This window comes from Phyllostomus hastatus, unplaced genomic scaffold, assembly GCF_019186645.2.
Source record: "Phyllostomus hastatus isolate PE091 unplaced genomic scaffold, TTU_PhHast_1.1 phas_contig_40, whole genome shotgun sequence".
Lineage (NCBI taxonomy): Eukaryota > Metazoa > Chordata > Mammalia > Chiroptera > Phyllostomidae > Phyllostomus > Phyllostomus hastatus.
Window position 1 is genome coordinate 58,914,124 of NW_025333872.1, and position 23,563 is coordinate 58,937,686.

At 37.5% G+C, this 23,563-nt stretch overlaps 1 protein-coding gene across 3 annotated transcripts in view; it reads right to left on the reverse strand.

Moving 5' to 3' along the window:
* Positions 1-23,563, reverse strand: part of CDK19 (cyclin dependent kinase 19) — a 142,731-nt gene that overhangs the window by 88,653 nt on the left and 30,515 nt on the right. Inside the window, exon 2 of one of the 3 annotated variants that reach the window (XM_045843007.1) lies at positions 21,593-21,654. The exons of the other annotated variants lie outside the window; for them this stretch is intronic. The gene's annotated coding sequence lies outside the window, so the exon portion shown is untranslated. The remainder of the gene's footprint in view (positions 1-21,592; positions 21,655-23,563) is intronic. 3 annotated transcript variants of the gene reach the window in all.

Here is a 23,563-nt window from a genome sequence, read left to right on the forward strand (position 1 = left end):
CCTGATAAGTCTGAAAAGCAGGTGAACCTTGCCTACACTGCTATGATAGTCTGGTTTTTGGAGGCAGCTAAGTTCTTTCTTAAAACTATTTTATTTCTAAATAAAAGTAGTTTATTGTTTACTATAATAAAGACAGGCAAAGCAATTTCAAAGCCTTCAGTGAAACTGCTCTCTAAATTTTAGTGCATATTAGATACTATGGTTAGAGCGCTACATATTGAAAATAATCAAAGGAGTTTACTAAATAAATTTAGGAGAATTAAAAATACATAAATTTGTACTATAAACAGGGATATATTTAATGTAGAATTTTTTAAATTTAATGACATTTCTCCTATATGTTAGTAATGTGTATCAAAACCATGCAGGCTTCATTCTCAACAATCACAAAGAAAACAAACATGTAACAACAAAATAGAAAAATAAATTTGGCAGAGATGGTGATCCTATTATTTTTTCCATCTGAGACACTATGTTCTGAAAAACTCTTGATGCAAGCAATCCTATAGACAATAGAAAAACAAAAAGCACATAGTTGTGCAAATTGCAGAAATCGTTGCTTTAAAATAAAACTTCTACCAGACTCAGTGGTAGCTTTCAAATATAATTCTGAGAAGACTTGCTCAAGCTAAAGAAGCAAGTTCAGTAGGAACATGTCTTGAATGAAATATTAGGAACTGGTTTAATGAAAAAGATATCTTATATTTTTCGATAACGTACAAACTTGGTGTCCAGTCACTTTTAGCAAGCCAAAGTGCCATGCAGCAGCCTGTATGCACACGTATAGTTAAGGTCTAGCCAAACTCCATTTGTCATTGTCATTACTAAACAGACACAAGGCTTTTTTTTGGCTCCCATCAATGATACTATCAAGTGGGCAAGATCAGCACTGGGCCATCTTTGGCCCCAAGAACTTATGACAGACAAAACTTTAAAAGCATCTTTTAAGGAAACTTGAGGGAATTCAAGCCCAAGTAAGGCTGAGGGGAATTTTTTAGTTTTCAAACGGTTAAAATCTGAATTCGCTTCTAAGGAAAACAGAAGAATCTTACTAATTTATTTTATATCAACCAAGAAACAATTAGTAAATAAATATTATATGCCCCAACACTCTGCCAAACTCTGAGAATAAACAAAATTAGAAACAAAATTAGATGACCCTAGATATCACAGAGTTCAAAATCTAGGTGGAAAAAGATTCTGGTTGGGTGGGAAATATAAATAAGTAAATGATATAAATCCCTCTGTAGCCAAAGGTACGCATAACAGAAAGAATGAACTAATTTTTCAGAGCTTTAAGATAGGTAACTATGTGAGTAATGCCTTTGAAAGAAGAGCTTCCCAGGCAGAGGAAGGATGAGGGGGATACAAAACCCCAGACAGAGGTACAGCATGAGAAAAATTAAAGGCATAGTCAGAAAACGGCTGCTATTTAGTATGGCTGGAAGCTCAAGGCAAGATGACCAGAGGGGGTGCCCAGGAAGAGTTCAGATTAGAAAAGTAAAGGGAAAGGACTGTGTGAGCTCTGCAAAGTGTATACTTTTATGTAAACAGTGTGGAACAAAAGATTTTTAGAACAGAAAAGGTACATTAACAGATCTTTGCTCAGAAAGATACCTTTGTTAGGTTGCATCAAATGTCCAGATAAGAAAAGATTAGAATAGTGGTAGAAGAGAACAAATATGGATTCGAAAGCCATTTGAGTCAAAACTGACAGACTTGCTAACCATTAACAAGAGAACTGATGACATGAATAAATGAAGACCAGAAAATATAAGATTTTATTCTAAAGGCAATGAAAGTTACCTAAAAAGATTCATCTTATTAGGAAGATCTGAGATTAGAAGTGTGAAAAACAATTGGGAGGTTACTGTGAGTGTGACAAGAACCTAGATTAGTGAAATAGAAAGTTCCAGAAAAGGTTTAAGGCAACCCTGTTACAACCTCCTCATTTTTAAAGAATAGAAAGCTAGACCAGTAGCTAGAAACAGAGCTGAGACGAATCTTCTAATTCCAAGTTCAACATTCTCCATAAGAAAGTGGTAACAGTAAGACTGGGAAAAAGAAGGAATACTTGTGACAGTCATTTTAAAGGAGGAACTGGCAGAACCAAACGAATAGATAATGAAGATTAAGAAGGCTGAATCAAAATAAGTCTGAGGATCTTAGTTTGGTTGATGGGGAGAATGATATCCTTGAGGACAAGAGTGGGTCAGAGCTCAGAAGGTTCTTCAACCAACTCATAAATGATTCTTTTAAATAGAAAGAAACTCCAACCAAAAAAGAGAATATCTGAAAAATTCAAAAAAGAGATGTCCTAAAGATGTTTATTGAGGGCCTCTCATAGTAGTAGGTTAGATTGAAAGGCCTTGAGCCTACACGTGACACTAGATCAGAGGAAGGAGCACACAGATGACTTTTTTGGTACCCAGGAAAAAACCTGAGGCAAGGAGGAAGAGAGACAAAGGGAGAGGGACGAAAAGACAAAAGAACAATTTCTGAGCACTTCTTTCTCACATCCCTTAAGAAGACAAACAATTCTATGAATTCATCTTTCGGGTTTTCTTTTCAAAACCTTAAGAATAAAATTCAAATACTGAAATCATCAGAATAACAGTGTCCCAGATAGTACAGTATTACTAGTTCTTATAACTATGTGTTTCCAATAAGGCATTCTTCAAACAATATGACACCTGGGTCTCTAACAATTTTTTTCTTCAAGAAGAATGCTGGCATAAATTAATATTATATCACTTTCCTTTAATATGTGATGATTTGGGTTAGCTGATTAAGAGACTTCCATATCACACAGAAAAATAAGAAAAATGGAATAAACATTTGGAAAAACAAATATCAAAAAAGATCATTTTGTTTTACATTTGTATCGTTAATCAGTATCATGAACTCAATATTCAGACAGCCTACTAGTAATGATTCCTTCCTTATTTGGGAACTGTCCTTCACTATGTAATACCTTAATTATGTACAATTTTTTATCATGAAATTTTTGAAAAATGAACAAATAAAAAAACAAATGACAGTACTACTTTATATATGACACAGCTTCAACAATTATCAACACATGGCCAGTCTTATTTCCACTGCCTCCCCCTTTTTTAAAAAAGGTTTTATTTAAGTTTTAAAGAGAGAGAGAGGAAGGGGGAAAGAAAGAGAGAGAAACATCAACCTGTGGTTGCCTCTCAAGTACCCCTGACTGGGACCTGGCCCACAGCCCAGCCATGTGCCCTGACTGGGAATCAAACCAGCAACCCTTTGATTCATAGGCAGCACTCAATCCATTGAGTCACACCAGCCAGGGCCCTTTTTTTATTCTTAAATAAAACCCAGACATGATATCACTTTATTCATACACAGTTCAATGCCATAACATTTTTAATTATCAGGAATTTTTTGGTTAAAGAATAATAGTCTTTTGAAATCATTCTGAAATATTTAAAATCTTGTAACACAAGGTACTGTTGTTATTTTGTATTCCCCTTATCAATAAATGATGTCAAGTAATACCAGAACCTTCTTTATGCTTTCATCTGTCAAGTATTTCATCTATTCATTCGTTAAACATCACCAAAATATACTAAGTTTCCCTTATTGGAGGAGTCCATAATTCTCTTGCAGCACAGGATTCTAACAACTTTACCTTTTTGCCTTCATTCTTTGGTAAGACTTCCTTTATTCAGTCACTTTACTTAAAAACCAATTTATCAATTAATATATCTCACACTCTATAAAAAGTCTTCATTTTATACTATTTCTGTCATTCAGAATTTCAAGTCAGGTAAACATTTACTATTTTAAAGGCTCTAAAATAGCAAGATTTCAGAAACCTGTATTATGTCAAATTCTTATTGCTCAGAAGTGATTATAATTATAACAAATATATCCACAGTAATGCTTTAAGACTTCAGTCATAAAACAACGACAGGACATTTATATAGTGCACTACTACTCGGCCATAAAGAGAAGAAAATTTTACCCCTTGTGACAGTATAGATAGATGGATGGATGGATGGATGGATGGATGGATGGATGGGGGTGGGAGGAGAGGGTGGGAGAGAGAGGGAGAGAGAGAATCTGAATTAAAGAAACGCTTTCCACTTAATGGACATTTCAATAAATTTATCACAGTCAGTGATAAGCCCTAGTTCCAAATAATTTTTTTTCAGACTCTTTCTATATGTTCCAGTTACTTACGTGTTCTTTTTGATTTTTGACAAAATTTAAGGAAGGCTGAAATCTACATAAAAAGTCAAGGGAAGGAACTATTTCCATACTTATATAGCTGTATTTTTATACCATGATTGATAACATTCTTTCCATCATTTCATGTTGTTTTCATCACTTTATGTTGTCATTGTCATAAAGAAAAAAAGCATTTCCAAAGTGCAGATTTTAGCACATGGGTTTGAGTCGCAATTTGAATTTATAAGGTGAGTAGTTGCAAAAAACTCAATATAGGTACTAGCCAATTAACTCAACATTGGAAGTATTGATATACTAGTTGACAATATTTTTTACTTAACATGTAGAAAATTTCTTAAACAAGGCAACTTTTAAAGGCAAAATAAGTACAATAGTTTTTACTGTACAAAATAGGTTGTATTAAAATATATCATCTTATTATTATTTTTTTAATCTCGCCCAAGGATATGTTTTTTGATTGTTTGAGAAAGAGAGAGAGAGAGAGAGAGAGAGAGAGAGAGAGAGAGAGAGAGAGAGAGAGAGATGTGACAGGGAATCAAACCCACAATGTCACAACATTTTGGTATATGGAAGGACACTTTACCCAACTGAACCACCCAGCCAGGTCATGTCGTCTTATTGTCAAAACTCATATGCATTTGCAACCTACAGTTTTAGGCTTCATGAACATTTAAATTATAATGTACAAATGAAAGACTAATTTCACAACAAACTGGTGTAAGGAGAAGGAAGAAACCACAGCTACGAAGTATAATAAAATGTCACACTGAGTATATTTTAGCCTTAAAAACAACACTATGCATGAAAAGTTTGACTAGATTGTGGTTCAAATAAAAACAGCTATTAAAGTTTATTTGTAGGACACAAGAAATTTTGAATATTGTCTAGTTATTACATGGCATTATTTTATCATGGCTAATTTTATTTTTTAAATTTATATTGTCTTAAATGTAAGATAATGGTATTATGGTTATAAAGGAGAATACCCTTATTCTTAGGAGATGCAGGTTCAAGTACTTTGCAGTGCTGTGTCGTAACACTGGCAACTTAATTTCAAATGTTTCAAAGACAATAAAAAACATGTTTTTATAAAAGTAAAAGGTAAAGCAATAGGGAAAAATAATAATAGTTGAATCTAGGTGGTGGGTATGTGAGTACTAGAGTTTGAACTTTCCCATTTCTACAAAACCTTTCTCAACAAAAAAAAAAAAATGAGAAAGAAAGTAACTATATGCAGCAGTTAGATAGTTAAAAAAAATAAGGAACTTATATACAGAAGTCAAAAAAGCATTAAAAGCCAAGTTGGGCAAAAATGTAGAAGCAAGACAAACAGGAGAGAATGAAGAGGAGCTTATCATACTTGACAGCTGTTGATGTTTTGCAAGAATATCACTAGTAGACCAATCACCTTGTTCAAAATTCTTTCAGGGACTGTACCTACTCTATTTTGTTATTACAATTACTTATAATTGACTTGTGTTTTCCCCCCATCCCCAAATGAGGAAGGAGACTGACTATCTTACTCATTTCTGTAAATTCTTTAGGAGCTAATAAAGTACCTTGCAAATAGTAGAAACTAAACATTTCTTGCATAGAAATAAACTTGTCTTTTAGTCTTAATCAACTTAAAAATATTTCAGCTTAACAGAAAATCTGGAAAAACCTTCCTTTAAAATATATATATTTTAAAGATAAAAGTAAAATATTCTAGAGGCATTGAGCGAAAAAACAAAAAGAAAAAACTCATGGACATGGATAACAGTGTGGTCATTGTGGGGGGAAGGGGGTGGGTGGAAGGTGGAAGAAGGCAGGTGAAGGAGGGATAAATGGTAATGAGGAAATATACAATAAAAATTTTTGTTAAATAAAAAATAATAAAAAATATCCTTGAAAAATAACATTAAAGTAGCAATATAATATAATAGTTATATTGAAAAAGTAATCATATCTAAAAATTCACTGGCACTGGAAGGTGTGGGGCTCAGTTGGTTGGAACATTGTCCTGTAAACTGAAAGGTCACAGGTTCAATTCCTGGCCAGGGCACATACCTAGGTTGTGGGTTCATTCCCAGTTGGGGCACATACAAGAGGCAACCGATCAAAGTTTCTCTTTCTTTCTCACACCAATATTTCTCTCCCTCTCTCTCCCTCTCCCTCCCTCTCCCTCCCTCCCCTCCCTTCCCCTTCTTCTAAAATCAATAAGCATGTCCCCAGGTGAGGATTTAAAGAAAAAAAATTCACTGGAAAACAACAATCTCCTCTGAGGGGGGAAGGAGGAAAAAATAAATATTTTGTCATTCTCAAATTGAGCATGGTCAGATAAACAGAACTAGATCAACAACCTACTACTTTAAGTACATTATCAGATTCCAGTCTTGATAAAACCATCTCAAAAGTATCAATGAAAAACAAGTACTCAAAAGAGACATTAATAGCCAAGATGCTGGCTCTTCCAGGCACTATGGTGGCATAGATAAATACAGTTTGTCTCCTCACACAACCACATCAAAACTACAACTACAATACAGAACCCCCATCACTCAAAACCATCAGAAATCGAGTTGAATGAAGTCTTACAACTACGGAATTAAAGAAACCACATTCAGCTAGACTGGTATGCAGAGACAGGCTGGTCCCACACCCACATGTGGTGGATAAAAATTCAGGAGGGAGATCTCAGATAAGTCCCCATAACTTCTGGGGGCAAAAAGCAGCAGGGATTGAGTGAGTGGAAGAAACTGCTGGAGTTCCAAGCAGTTCCCCTTAAAGAACTAACACATGGAGTTACTCAGATTCACTCTCTGAGCTCTAGCATGGGGGTAGCACCTTGAAAGGCACCAGTGGCAAATGGGGAGGAAATGAAGTGACTGGTACCATGGTGAGAACTGGGGGACAGTTTTCTCTCACACGAAAAGGCGGGCAGAGGCCTTGTCCCTTTCTGAGGCCTCCCCCCCACAGAGCCACAGAGCCACAGAGCCAGTAGATGAGTGTCATATCTGAGGCTCCATCAATCAGGCTAACACTGTTTGCCCCATCCTGGAAATCCCCTAAGACTCCAGCCCACCCAACTTACAAGCCCACCCAAACTGTTAACCATAACTTTTCCATATGAATGGCTGGTCTTGGCTCATGCTTCACAACTTCCTAAATCCTATTAAACAAGCAATACCCAGTCTCAGGAAGCCCCTGGCAGCTGTACCTCTTGCTAGTGGTCCCAGGCCTGGCACTAGCAGCAGCCAGCTTAGACTGACAGTTTGGGTTTACCTGGGAATCTCCAAGCCCAGCACATGGAGCAGACACCTCAAACTGCTTTATAGCTCATGCCAGGTGGCCCCAGCCAGAACACAGGTGGGGGCTCACCTTGGCCTGCACCACCCGGGAAACCCCAGAGCCTGAACACCCAATGGTCAACTAGAGACCACATCAGAGCCCTACCACCCTGCCCCTGCACAGCTGATCCTCAACAGATGGTGGAGGTTGGTGATCGGTGGTCACAGCTAGTCCTTGCAGCTGACTGGCCTGAAATCCCTTCCATTGACCTGCCAACAGCAATTAAGGCTCAACTACAAGAGATAGGTGTATTCAGCCCACATGATGGGTGCACCTCAAGTACCCAGCTTGGGTGATACGGCTATACCACTGGACTCTACAGGACACCTACTACATTAGGCCACACTACCAAGACAAGGAGTCATAGCAGCTCAACCTAGTACATAGAAACAAATACAGGGAGGCTGCCAAAATGAGGAGACAAAGAAACATGGACCAAATAAAAGAACAAATCAAAACTCCAGAAAAAGAGCTAAACAAAATGGAAATAAGCAATCTATCAGATGCAGACTTCAAAACACTGTTTATAAGGATGCTCAAGTAACTTAGTGTGGATCTCAACAGTATAAAAAAAGATCCAGTCAGAAATGAAGGACACACTAATTAAAATAAAGAACAATTTACAGGGAAACAACAGTAGAGTGGATAAAGCCAAGAATCAAATCAATGATTTGGAACATAAGGAAACAAAAAACAACCAATCAGAACAACAAGAAAAGGAAAAGAAAAAAAAAACAAGGGTAGTGTAAGTAGCCCCTGGGGCAACTTCAAGAGGTCCAACATTCACATTATGGGGGTGCCAGAAGGAGAAAAGAAAGAGCAAGGCACTGGAAATCTATTTGAAAAAAATAATGAAAACTTCTCTAATTTGGTGAAGGAAATAGACATGCAAGTCCAGAAAGCACAGACAGTCCCAAACAAGATGGATGCAAAGAGGCCCATACCGACACACATCACAATTAAAATGCCAAAGATTAAAGATAAAGAGAGAATCTTAAATGCAGCAAAAAAGGAGCAGTTAGTTACCTACCTACAGGGGCATCCCCTACAAAGGTCAGCTGATTTCTCAAAAGAAACTCTGTGGGCTAGAAGGGATTGGCAAAAAATTATTCAAAGTCATGAAAAGCAGGTTCTGCCAAGACTGCTCTACCAAACAAAGCTATCATTTAGAATTAAAGGGCAGATAAAGTGCTTCCTAGACAAGAAAAAGCTAAAGGAGTTCATCATCACCAAGCTATTATTCTATGAAATGTTAAAGGAACTTATTTAAGAAAATTAAGATCAAAACTGTAAGCAATAAAATGGCAACAAATACGTATCTATTGACAACGAGATCTAACAAATAAACTAAGCAAACAAGAACAGAGACAGAATCATGGATATGGAGAGCTATTTTGATGGTTGCCACGTGCGGGGGGGGCAGGTCAGTGAATGAGTGAAGAGGTGAAAAGATTAAGAAGTACAAATAGGTAGTTAAAGAATAGCCATGGGGCCCTGGTTGGTATGGCTCGTGGATTGAGCACCGGCCTGTGAACCAAAGAGTCGCCGATTCGATTCCCAGTCAGGGCACATGCCTGGGTTGCGGGCCAGGTTCCCTGGCATGGGATACATGAGAGACAACCACACATTGATGTTTCTCTCCCTCTCCTTCTCCCTCCCTTCCCCTCTGTCTAAAGATAAATAAATATTTAAAAAAAAAAAGAATAGCCATAGGGATGTAAAGTACAGTATAGGAAATGGAGTAGCCAAAGAACCTGTACATATGATCCATGGACATGAGTAATGGTGTGCAGATGGCCTTAAGGAGTAGGGAGTGCTGGGTCAAGGGTGACAAAGGAGGAAAACTTGAGACAACTCTATTAGCATAATTAATAAAACATAATTTTAAAAAAATTTAAATACTCAAGATGTCAACATCAACACTTAAAATTTAAATGTTTTTCACCATATCACTTAAGATCCTGGCAAACCCAGGCCACTGAGGAATCTTTTAATAAAATTCAAATTGTGTACTTTTTTCCTAGCTGACTTTAACTACTGTAAAAATAGGGCTGTGATACTGTGGTATTATAAAAAATACACATTGCTGTCTTCCTCCAGGGCTCCTGGCTCATAGCATAGGAGCACCTTTTATCATAATATTTGGTTTTCACTCCGGGATTCGCTCCAGAAGAATAAATGAAAGAAACTCTTTTATTCATAGCAAGCCCTTTCAACTACATCTGAGTTTCGAAAAGTCTCTAGACAACCATTGGATGGGGGAGCTCACTGCCAAGGAAACATACCAGGTGATTAGAACTTTCAGCACCCCCCCCCCCACCCACACACCCCACTCCCACTCCTAAGTTCGGGACTGGAAGTTGAATTAATTACCTATGATCACAATTTATTCAATCATAACCACTTAATGAAACCATCATAAAAATCCCTAGTGTACAGAGTTCAGAGAGAGTTTCTAAGCTGGTGAACCGAACACATCCACTTGCTGGGAGGATAGCACACCCTAAAACTCCACAGAGAGAGAAATTCCTGTGCTCAGACCCTTCCAAATATGGACCTATGTATTCTTCATCTGGCTGTTCATGTGTACCCTTCCTACAGACTTTGTAATAAACCAGTAATCTAGTAAGTCAACTGTTTTCCAGAGTTCTGAGTTCTTACAAATGACTGAATCTGAGGAGGGGCCCATGGGAACCTCTGATTTGAAGCCAAGTTGGACACAACTTGGGAGTAACCAACCTGGAGGCCCCACACTTGGGACTGGCATCTGAACTGGAGTCAGGTGGCAATCTTGTGGAACTGAGCTGTTAACCTATGGAGTCTTTACCAACTCCAGGCAGCTAGTGTCAAAATTGACTTAAACTGTAGGATACCCAGGTAGTGTCAGGAATTGTTTGGTAGGGGAAAAAAGTCCACATATCTGGTGTCACATGTGTCCTGGGAAGTATTTGGTATAAGTAGAGTTGTGAATAGAAAAACAGGGTTTTCCTTTCAGAAAATCTATTTCCTAATACTATAGTAAGTAACCATACCAGAACCCACACCATTTAAACCATTATAACCTAAATTTCTGAAATAAATTTGAAAAAAAAAGTGAATTCCTTTAAAAGGAAGTACTTTAAACTTTAGTCATGGCACATAAATCATAAAGTGAAAAATCAGCTAATAACTATTAAAAATTAATTTTCTTTTAAAAGTTTCCACACAGGTTGACCTGAATTAGTCTGTATAAAAATTCAGGTATACCTAATATTGTTAAATGTCAACCTAAAATCAAATTCTAGTCACTAGAAAACTGAAAAACAAGAGGAAAATAAAGCTGCTGACCATCCCAAAACAAAACACTAGTAATAATGAGCCAATAAGTTCATAACTTACAAGGAAAAATAGTATTTTTCTTTTATCACTGAATTATCTTTAAACATAAAAATTAATAATATCTAGTATCACAAACATATGATAAGAGTTCAAATAATAGCTACATTTATGTGGTACTTAGTATGAAGCAAGCACCATTCTAAGAGCCTTAACTACATTAACTCTCTTAGTCCTCATAACATGCCGTGAAGCAGGTACTTTAACCATCCCCACTGTACAGATGAGGCCACCGAAAGCAAAGAGGTTAAGTAACTCACTCTAGATCACCCAGCTAATTAAGTAGAAGATCCAGGATTCATCTGGATCTAAGAAGTCTGGCTCTAGAGATTGTGTGCTTTTAATAACCACAGGTTCATTTCTTCATATTCCACTTCTGGAAAAAAGGAACAGCACGCATCAAGGCTCAGATGCAAAACAGCACAATGCATACGAAGTTCAGTAAGGCTGGTTTAGAATACAGGAAAGCAAGCTAAAGCTGAAGAAAGAGGCAAGACCAAATCAAGGAGAACAGGTAAGTAAGCCACAGTAAGGAACTGGACCTTATCTTAAGGAAAAAAGGATTTTAAACAGTCTGTGCTTTTGTGAATAGTCTGGAGGTGAAGAGGCCACAGAAGACACGTTAAGAGGCCTCTGCAGTAATTTAAAAGATAACTACCATCTAAACTATGATGGCGGCAGAGGAAATAAAAAGTGGATGGATCTGAAACATAAATAGTTAACAGTATCAGGTAAGAAATAACCGAAAGAAAAGCAAGAATGATTCTGGGTGACAAAGCCAACCACTGACTTTAAAAAAAGAAAAAGACTGGGAATGTTTTAGAAAAGTTGAAGCTGAGAGTAGTGTGGTGTTATCGTAATAGAGGTATCCAGAGGGCATTTTTTAGCCCCTGGCTGAGTACCTCACTTGGTTAGAGTGCCATCCCGATACACCAAGGTTGCAGGTTTGATCCTCAAGGCACATACAGGAGTCAACCAACGACTGCATAAATAAGTGGAAGAGCAAATCGGTGTTACTCTTTCTCTCTCTCTCTCCCCACCTTCCTCTCTCTCTCTAAATGTCATTTTTTAAAAAAGCATTTTGATGAACCTATAGCTACAAGGGTGATGTGGACTAAAGAGAGAGGTGTGAAAGTACTCAGAAATTAAAATCATGGAAATAGCAGAAAGATTACAACACAAGAATATTATTTAAGAAAAAGGATACCACAGTGTTAATAATGTATACTACATTATCTGGTGCTGATACTGCTAAGTGGCTTGTAATTATTTCACTCTGGTATTGCCAACTAAACACCAAGTTCTCTGAAAGCAGTTATACCTCCTATAGGCCTTTGAGATTCCACGCCTTTTAAAATATTAATGGTTGTTTGTGGGGTTCTTAACCAGCTGGGATACAGAGAAAAACAGATAAAATATACTTGATAAAAAATCCTTTTCTTAGGTTTCCTTTGATCTTCCACTGTCCCCTGGACTTTCATTCCCTCTGCACTTGGGTGCACTGACTGCGCTAGTCCAGTGCCGACCGATAGCGTAGGAGCTATGTAACAGTTCAGCGAGTGCTCTCCTACTCACACTTAATAACAAACCCAGGCGAAATTAGTTTAATAGGAAAATGGCGGAGTTCTTTTCTAAAATTAAGGCAAAATGTGTTCTACTGCCATTACAACAGTATGAATTTTTATTATAGTTGTATGTTATACTATCAAATCACAAAATACTTGCCGTTTTGGCCCTCAGTCTTTTTCACATTGACTGATCTCCCTGATGTCTCAAAACGTTCCCCCTTTTCCTATCCTTTCTTTCCTTCCTTCCTATGCATCAGACAAGGTTAAGCTTTCCAAAAATTTTGTGAGCACTCTAACTGAGGCCAAACCACTCTTCTCTGCATTCGCCAAGCACATCTTGGTACTATACACGTGACATTCATCCTATACCACTGTGTATGGTAACTTTTCCACAGCGTCTGATTTCAAGAGCTTAGGGTATGGAATCATACACTTTTATACTAAGTCACACAGCTAATAAGTTATTTATACCCACATGTTCCCAGTTTTTGCATCTGGAAATCAGGAATAATAATACTAGCACAACACAATCATTTTGATGATAAATGAGATCACATATGTAAAGTACCTAGCACAGTGTTCAGTCCCCAGTATCAGTTCCTGCATCAAAATTGTGAACTTTTCTTAAGGGAATATGAAAGAAGTCTGTGAATACAGGACTGATTGTATTGGTTATCTCCCTTTTCTAATAAAATGGAGGTTGACAGTGAGAGTCTACAACTACGTTTTTCATTCAACAAACACTTATGCCTACTGTGGTGCATCTCGGACAGTACCAGGGTTGCAATGCTATGAGGTATGCATACAGTCTTTGCCCTGAAGGAGTTCATGAGAGAGTAGAGGAAGTAAGTCACACACACAGTTGCTAAATATAAGGCATTATAGGAAAAAGTGCCCCAATCCCATCATTTAAAATATTTTTATTACCATCAATTTAATCCTATCTTTCTCGCACAAGTTTAGGTGAGGGGAAGGGGCTGGGGATAACAAGGAGTCCTCCTCTGACCTGATATGAGCACTACTCTACACCTTTCACACTACCGGTTAGGATACTCTATTGAGATTACCATCCTGCACCAACAGAAACTAGATGGTGTCCCCACCAAGATCAAGAATAAGGCAAGAATGTCTGTTGTCACCACTCCTATTCAATACCATACTGGAAGTCCTAGCTAACACAATAGAATAAAAAAAGAAAAAGTATATAAATTGAAAAGGGAAAAAAAAAATGTTTTTGTTCACAGAGGATATGACCGTCTTTGGAGAAAATCCCAAATAATTAACAACAAACTCCTGGAACAAAAAATGATTATAGTAAGGTTGCAGAATGCAAGGTTAAATACAAAAGTCAGTTGCTTTCTTATATACCAGTAATGAAAAGTTAGAAGTGGACATTAAAAACAATAACATTAATATAAGCACACAAAAAATTTAGAAATAAATCTAATAAAACATGTACAAAATCTATATAAGGAAAACTATAAAACTGAAGAAAGAAACTTAAAAAGATCTATATAAACAGAGAGATATTCCATGTCCATAGCTAAGATGACCCAATATTGTCAAGATGTCAGTACTTCCCAATTTTGATCTATACATTTAGCACAATCCCAATAAAAATCCCCAAGACTTAGTTTGTAGACATTGACAAACTGACTCTCAAGTTGCTATGCAAAAGCAAAAGACCCAGAATAGCCAACACAATGTTGAAAGAGGAAAAACAGGGCCAAAGACTAACATTACCCTACTTCAAGGCTTATTATAAAGCTGCAGTAATCAAGACAAGGTGGTATTGGCAAAAGAACAGCCAAATAGATCAATGGAACATAAATATAATTAACTGCTCTTTGTCAAAGAAGCTAAAAACAGCATTAAAGAAAAATATACTTTTTGAACAAATGGTGCTGGAACAAATATACATCCACATGCAAAAAATTTAATTTAGACTCAGACTTCACACTCTTCCCAAAAATTAAATCAAAATGGAACACAGATATAAATGTAAAAAGTAAATCTATAAAACTCCTAGAGGATAACACAGGAGAAAATCTAGGTAACACTGGGTTTAGAGATAACTTAGAGATAGATTAAAACACAATCTAGCCCTTGCCAGGTGGCTCAGTTGGTTGGAGCATTATCCTGTACACCAAAAGATTGCAGGTTCAATCCCCAGTCAGGGCACATACCTAGGCTATAGGTTCAATACCTGGTCAGGGAGCCTACAGGAGGCAACTGATCAATGTTTCTCTCACATTGATGTTTCTCTCTCCCTTCCTCTCTCTCTCTCTCTCTCTCTCTCTCTAAAATTAATATATACCCTTGGATGAGGATTTTTTTAAAAATCAATTTTAAAAAAATGGTAAGTTGGATTTGACTAAAATTAAAAACTTAAGTAGGTGGACATTATACCCACCACATCCTGGGACCAAACCAAATTATAAGCTATAAAATAATCAAATTGAATAGCCAACAGAAGACTAGCTTAACAGAAGTCTTATAACCAAATTTACAAAAGAAGCCACATCAAGACTTGTAGGAAGGGCGGAAATGAGAAAGGGGCTGTCCCCGAACCCAGGTACAGTGAATAAGAATACAGAGGAATATCTGAACTGCAAAGGTCCACACGAAGGAGCAAGGACTCTCAACCCCAAGGCAAGTTCCCCAGCACAGGGTACCAGAGAGGGAAGAGGAGCCCACATAATACCTAGCTATGACAATCAGCAGGGATTCTGTCAGCCATGGAAAGATGGGAATCTGCTAGAAACCCAGGTGCCCTCTTAAAGGGTCAACACATAAAAATCTCATTCATGGTCACTTGCTCTAGGCTCTGGCATAAAGCAAGCAGCCCAGGGTAAACTGGAGCCTTTCAGGGAGAAACTGGGTTTGTGCGGCTTTGGGGAGATGGCTGAACAAACAGCCACTAAGGTCTCTGTGCTAAGTGACTTTCCCAAACTGCCCACAGACGCCATCTTTCCTGGGTCAAGCACTACCTTCCCTAGGCCATCAGCCTGGGAGAATACACCTGCCTCGACACTCCCAAATACTTGTGGCCCTGCTCTGCCAAGCACGCACCATGTGGAGTAGTCAGCTGGATGTGGCCTGCCTAGGCCTGAGGTGCAGTCTTTCTTGGAAGGCTATGAGGTGTGAGGAGACTCCAGAGGTGACAGAGACACACAGAGAGGGACTAAGTTGTGTGGTTCTAGGGCTAGGGCCATCTTTCCCTTGCATATCCAACCAGCTCTAGCATTCCTGTGCAGAGTCCACAGTCCTCTCAGCCAAATCTTGGTCTATTTTAGCCTGATGAACTCTGCTGGCCTCACTCTGACAGATCCTGAGACCCCGCACCACCACAAAGGTCAGTACGCAGGACCCAGGCAGGTGGTGGCTAGCATTGGTGCACACTGAAACTTTGCAGAGTGACCTCACCCTAGCATTGGCATCTAGTTTAAATATGTATCATACTGGTAAACACCACTGGCCCATATCTGATAACTCACTGAAAAATTACCTCACGCAACTCAGATACTTCCAGAGATTCTTTCAGTGACTAAGCCTAATAGGCAGGCAGCATGCAGGGCAGATCTCCAGGTGCCCTGGGCCTTTTGCTGACCTGAATCAGGTTCAGTGTGGTGGAAGCCAGCCTGGGTGTACACCTTAGCCCCTCATGTGTACCCAGGCCTAGCAGAGGAAGCCACAAACTGTGGACTGCTTTGTAGCTCAAAAAAGGCAACCCAGAACCAGTCATCTGATGTTAACATGCACCAAAGAACCTCCCAGGAGGCCCCAGGACCAAAACACCCAATGGCAGGTTTAAGACCACATCAGAGCACAACCCAACTGGCACCACAAGTGGCACTCCCAACGAGAAATCTCAGCAGGCACTTGACCCTGCTGGGGCAAATTCCATTTCATTCAGCCCCACACAACCACTCAAAGACACTGTGGTTGCATCCTCATAGTCAGCCAGCCTGAGGGTCAACCCCACCCAGGAACAGGCCAACAGCAATCAAAACTCAACTACAACAGAAGAGCTCACACCATGTAAGGGACATTCCTAGAGCACCTAGCACAAGGAAGATCACCTAGATCTAGAGCACCTAGATCAGGGAGACTGCACCACTGAGCTCCACAACATATGCTATATGAGGTCATCCTACCAAGACTGAGGGGCACAGCAGATGTACCTAATACACAGAAACAAATATGGAGAGGCAGCTACAACTGGGAGACAAAGAAACATGCCCCAAGTGAAAGAACAGGAAAAATCCCCAGAAAAAGAACTAAAAGAAATGGAGGCAACCAGTCTGCCAGATACAGAGTTCAAAAAACGGCTATAAGAATGTTCAAGGGACTTAGGGAAAGAACAGATGACTCAGTGAGAACCTCAATAAAGAGATAGTAAGCAGAAGAGGACACAGAAACCATGAAAAAACTATTCAGAAACAAAGAATACAACATCTAAAATAAAGAACACATTAGAAGGAATCAACAGCAGGTTAGATGAAGCAGACTATCAAAACATAAATTTGGAAGACAGTAGCAGAAACACCCAATCAGAGCAGAAAAAAGAAAAATGAATTTTTAAAAAATGAGCATAGGTTAAGGGTCCTTTGGGAGAACATGAAGCGTACCAACATCTGCACCATAAGGGTAGCCAAAAGAAAAAACAGAGCAAGGGATCCAGAAACTATTTGAAGAAATAATGACCAAAAACTTCTCTGATCTGGTGAGAGAAAAAGACATACAAGTCCATGAAGCAGTGCAGAGTCCCAAACAAGATGAACCCAAAGAGGCCCACCCCTAGAAACATCACAACTAAACAGCAAAAGTTAAAGACAAAGAGAGAATCTTAAAAGCAGCACACAGAAACTAGTTAGTCATGTACAAGGGAGCTCTCTTAAAACTGTCAGCAGATTTCTCAACAGAAACATTTCAGGCCAGTAGAGAGAGGCACAAAATATTCAAAGAGCTAAAAAGTAAGGACCTACAATCAAGACTAGACTATCCAGCAAGGCAATCATTTAAAATTGAACAAGTAAAGAGCTTCCCAGACAAGAAAAAGCTAAAGGAGTTCATTACCACCAATCCAGTATTACAAGAAATGTTAGAGACTTCTTTAAGAAGAAAAAGAAAAAGAACATAATTATGAAGAATAAAATAGCAATAAACATATACCTATCAACATTCGCTTCAAAGGTGAATGGATTAAATGCTCCAATCAAAAGACATAGGGTAGCTGAATGGAAAAGAAACAAGGCCCATGTATACGCTGTCTACAAGAGACCCACCTAGGAATGAAAGACACTGAAAGGAAAGGGATGGACAGACAAAACAGACTTTAAAACAGAAGTATGAGACAAAGAAGAACATTACATAATGATAAAGGGATCAATCCAACAAGAGGATATAACCTTTGTAAATATAATGCACCCAAAACAGGAGCACTTAAATAAATATATAAAGCAAATCTTGGTGGACATAAAGAGAGACAGCGACAGTAATATGGTCACAGTAGGGGATTTTAACATCCACTGATATCAATGGATAGATCTTCCGGACAGAAAATTGAAAAGGAAACAGCAGCCTTAAATGACACACAGGACCAGATGAATTTAATTGAAATTTTCAGGGCATTTCACCCCAAACAAAATTTAAACAAATTCATAGACAGAGAGAACAGACTAATGGTTGCCAGAGGGAAGGGGGTTGGGAAATAGGTCAAGAAGGTGGAGGGATTGAGGAGTACACATTGGTTGTTACAGAAAAGTCCCGGGGATGTAAGGTACAGCATAGGGAACACAGTCAAAGGTGCTGCAGTGACTGCGTGGGGCGCCAGGAGGGTGCTGGAAGTGTTGGAGGGCAAACACTTTGTAGACTCGACTGTCTGGTTACTGTGCCTTGTGCCTGAAACTAAACAATAATGAATGTAAACTGTAACTGAAAAATAAAATTTTTTAAAAAATGCTCTGCAAAGACACTTTTTAAATTAATTTTTTATTTTTTTTTAATTTAGAGGGAGGGAGGGCACAGGGGGAGAGAGACAGAGACATTGTTTTGTTGTTCCACTTACTTATGCATTCATGGCTAATGCTTGTATGTGCCCTGACCAGAGATCAAACCCACAATCTTGGTGTATTGGGATGATACTCCAACCAACTGAGCTACCCAGACAGGGCAAAAGCCAGTTTTTTAAGAGACTAAACAGACAAGCCACAAATTTGGAGAAAATATTTGCAAAACATGTATCTGTTTAAGGACCGGGATCCAAAATATCTGATTTAATATTATTAAAACTCAACAATAAGACAAAAGAGCCTATTTAAAAATGGGCAAAAGATCTCACTGAAGAAGATAAGCAGATGACAAGCACATGAAAAGATACCCAACATCATATGTTATTAGAGGGCTACAAATTAAAACAACAATGAGATACCACTACACACCTACTAGAACAGCTAAAATCCAGGGCAATGCCAAATGCTGACAAGGACGTGGAGCAAAAAGAAAACTCATTCATTGTTGGTAGGAAAGCAAAAAGGTAAGTCACTTTGGAAGACAGTTCGGCAGTTTCTCATAAAACTAAACATACTCTTATCACACAATCCAGCAACTGCATTCCTTGGTATTTACCCAAATTAACTGAAAACTTACATCCACAAAAAACCTGCACACAAATGTTTATAGCACCTTTATTCATAATTGCCAAAACTTAGAACAACCAAGATATTCTTTAGGAGGTGAATGGATAAATAAACTGTGGTACATCCAACCAATGAAATGTTATTCAGTGCTGAAAAGAAATGAGCTATCAAACCATGGAAAGGCATGGAGGAAACTTAAATGCTCATTACTAAGTGAAAGAAGCTAATCTGAAAAGGCTACATACTATATGATTACAACTATGACATTCTGGAAAAAGGTTTAAAACATAAACTACAGAAAACAGAAAAAGATTAATGTTTGCCAGAGGCCCTGAAGGAGGAAGCCTGGAATGACTGGGTAGAGCACAGGGTATGTTTAGGGCAGTAAAACTATTCTGTATAATATTGTAACAGTGCATACATGTCATTGTACATTTGTCAAACCCACAGAATATACAACACAAAGAGTGAAGCTTAAGGCAAACTATGGCTCTTAGTTAATAATAATGTACCAATATTAGCTTATCAATTGCAGCAAATGTATACCATACTAAGCGTATACCACACTAAAGGAAGATGTTAATCGTAAGGACATGGGGTGGGGGGGACAGGACAGTAAGGGGTATATATGAGAAGTCTTCTGTACTTTCCACTTAATTTTCCTGTAAACTTAAAACTGCTCTAAAAAATAAGTTCCATTATTTTTTTAAAACACTTTTTAACCATCCAGTTTATCAGTCTTTCTCATAGAAGTTGGGAGATGAGGACCTGGATGAGGTGCCATGATACGGGCAGTACTGTATATATCTTACACTAGTGATCTGGATTATCTATTGAGATTCTCGATTGGCAACAAAATACACCACAGTCGCATCAGCTAAACAAATGTAAGACTGCATAATTCAACAGTGGTGAAAACACCCAGCTAGCCCAAAAATGTAGTATAAAAAGGCCTTCAAGAAATTACTTCCTGTCTATTATTGGTAAATATCCTCAAAATGGCCACTAAAAAAAAGTAAAAGAAAGGATAAAGGGCTTAAGAGGTAAAATTATAGCTAACTTTGATAAACAGCTTGAAACCCATCTATTTCCTCTAGTTAAAAAAGCAGCTCCTCTTAATAGAAGGAAAGGAAAAGAAATTAGTGAAACAGGGTTGACTACAAAATGGAGTAATCCTTTTTGGGGCACACAGAAATTTAATAAATATGTACTATTGTAACCTCATATAAGGTGTACAACTTGAACAGAAGGTGTAATGGGCAGCCACTAGATCTGAAAACAAATGTGATTTCCAGAAAACTCAAGAAAGCAGTGCTCTAATTCCCATTCAGAATCTATCTAAAAACTAGCCACATTATTAACTTTTATGCCTAAAATTACAACTTTGTTAGCAGATATAGATCTTTCAAAAATTCTATTCAGGTTATCATCTGAAGAAAGTTCATAAATGGTTTCATAAATTCACAGAAAGTAGTGTCTATATTATTTGGCATATAAATGGCAAAATATTGCTTTTTTTTATAAAAATCAAAGAAGCATTATGTTATATTATTTTCTTAAAAAGTAACTCATTAAGAAAGCTTCTATAAAAACATATTTTACAAGTATGTGGGATGTGTTTGTTTCTCTACTGAAACAAGAACTAACTTGAAAGAAAAGCATATTAACAAGTTCTGAAAAGAGAGGTAATTAGCATACTGGAAACCAACATTTTTGGCACATGGGACCTATACCAAGAATGTCTATCCTCCAGTCATGAGTCATACTCCAGGCTGCCTATTTATTGTAAAGCAATCTTTCAGTAAAAGGAGCAGCAGAGAAGAATACAACATATGAATAATAACTTGGACAACTTCCCGGAAAGAACTCATAGTGAAGCTAGGTCTGGAAAACTTAGATAGCACATACTACAAATTACACTAATATTCTCTTTTTTTTAATTACTATAACTCTTTCGTTAACAGAAGAAAAGGAAATTTAGAGTATTTCCTTTTATCTGAAGTTTTCTTTTTTCAATAGAATTTATAATACAGAATAAAATTATGTAAGTAGTAACTAGGTTTTAATTTTTGTGAAAATGACAGAATTACTTTATGCATCAGTCTAAATTATTTTACGATTTGCCCTGGCTGGTATGACTCAGTTGGCTGGAGCATCATCCCGTAGACCAAAAGGTCACAGGTTCAATTCCTGGCCAGGGCACATACCCAGGTTGTGAATTCGATACCTAGTCAGGTGTGTATGAGAAGGCTACTGATCAATGTTTGTCTCTTACATTGATGTTTTTTCTCTCTTTCTTCCTATCTCTCTAAAAGAAATTAAAAAATGTCCTCAGGTGAGGATAAAAGTAAGTAAATAGATAATTTTATGATGACACTTGTGAAAAGTTCTCACATGTCACATAGCCACCCCAGCACACACACACAATGACACCAGAAGGCAAACACTCTGCTTTACCTTCTGCTGAAAAGTCTGCAACCTCCAACGCTTGAGGTCCATACACGAAGCCCTCCTGGAATCTATGAACACAGCAGAGGCAAAAGGCAGAGAAGTTTATGTAGATTTAAAGTTACACTGCCCAAAACATATAATGCCAAATGCCTATCACAAGTCTACATATCTGCCAAGGAAATCAGATTTTTAGCTTTGACAATAAGCCAATCAACAATATATTGATAACTTTCATTATATATTATGTGGCTAATTACATAAATATAAAGTTGAGCCTTTAACTTATATTCTCACCAACAGAAGTGATTTACACTACGAGAAATGCTGACAGAGCAACTAAGTATGAATTCATAAATGCTGAAACAATTTATTTTTTTAATTATATAACAGGCAATACATGTATAAAAATATAAAAGAAATTAAGTAAAAAAATATATACTTCACAACATGAAAGGTACCTTCAGCTCAAGGTACATTCTTTCTTAGGACCAGACAGTGTTAGGTATATAACAGAAAAACAATTAGAAACAGACCTGGAAGCAGACAAAGGCAGAGGGGAAAAGGGGAAAGTAGAACCATAGAGATATTCTAATGTCAAGATTTCACTTAAGACTGACAGTAATGTTGAAATGAGCAAGGTACTACATATGCTGAGCAGTATGGGGGAATCTACCTTGTTCCAATATTATAAAATAAATATAAGCATGAAACCTGAAAAGTTTTTTAGAACACTTCATATTAAAAAAATAAGGATTTAAAACCTGGTAAAATATTTAAATCTCAGATTTCGTCTCATTCTTTTCTGATGATAGAAATAAAAGATTAAAAATGCAGCTGGTATATAAGAAAATAAATCATATAAATTTTACTAGCTCTTAGGAGGGCAAGTTATCTTTATGAAATATTTAGATATCCTTAAAAATATCATAAAATAATTACAAAAGAAGGAACAAAGTACTGTCTTAAAACATGATGGTACGTCAAGAAAGAAACATAGTATTATTAAACACTGGCCCCAAAGTCAGGTGGCTTGAGTTCAAGTTCCAGCTAAGTCAGTTAATAGCTTTGTGACATGACGCACATCTCAATTTCTCAGTACAATCAGAGTTGTTCTGGAAGACTTTACCATCTCTCAGATTTATACTGAATATCAAATGAAATAAAGTGTTAAAAATCACAGAATGTCATAGCTTGCAAAAAATGTAAATCAGTGTATTTGACTTAAATTAACAACTTCAAAATTAACTAAGAAATAGTGGAAATATAGAGTGCCAAGCTAAGAAATTTGGGTTGATGTGTGAGGAAGCCCAAAAAGTTAAGCAAAAAAAAAAAAAAGCCAGAGCTTACCAAAAATGCCTAGAGTACTCAGCAGGGCTAAATAAAAGCCAGAAGGTGACAGTCCGCAAGAGATGGTTTTACCATTATACTAATTTAGCAATTTTCCCAGCACTATCTCCCTTGAAAGCATCTCCTCTTAACTCCCAAAACAACCATTTAGGCTGCACCCTCCTTTAAGGTGGTGCTTGCGATGGTCTAAGCTGAGACCTGAGACACAGTAACTATTTGTATATTGCACATATTTCTAAAAACCAAAGAGATAAGATCCCACCCAATAAATCAATAATAAGCAAAGGCATATAGGATGTATGATGTGCCAGTTTTGACAGCTCTACTGGTATTAACTCATTTGGTCTCCACAATTCCAAGATAGGTACTATTATTATCTTCATTTTACAAATAAAGAAACTGAGACACAGGGAGCTTAAGAAACTTGCCTAAATGTAATAGCCAGAGATGACAGATCTGCAATTCAAACTCAGATTGTCTAATTCTACAGCCACACTTTTAGTCACTATATCATCTAATCTATGGAATTAAAATCACACAAACCACGCAGTTATCTATCTGTAGAAGCCAAACAATTGTACATGTATTCAATCTCACTATTTTTTTCCTTTAGCATTTGCAATATCATTT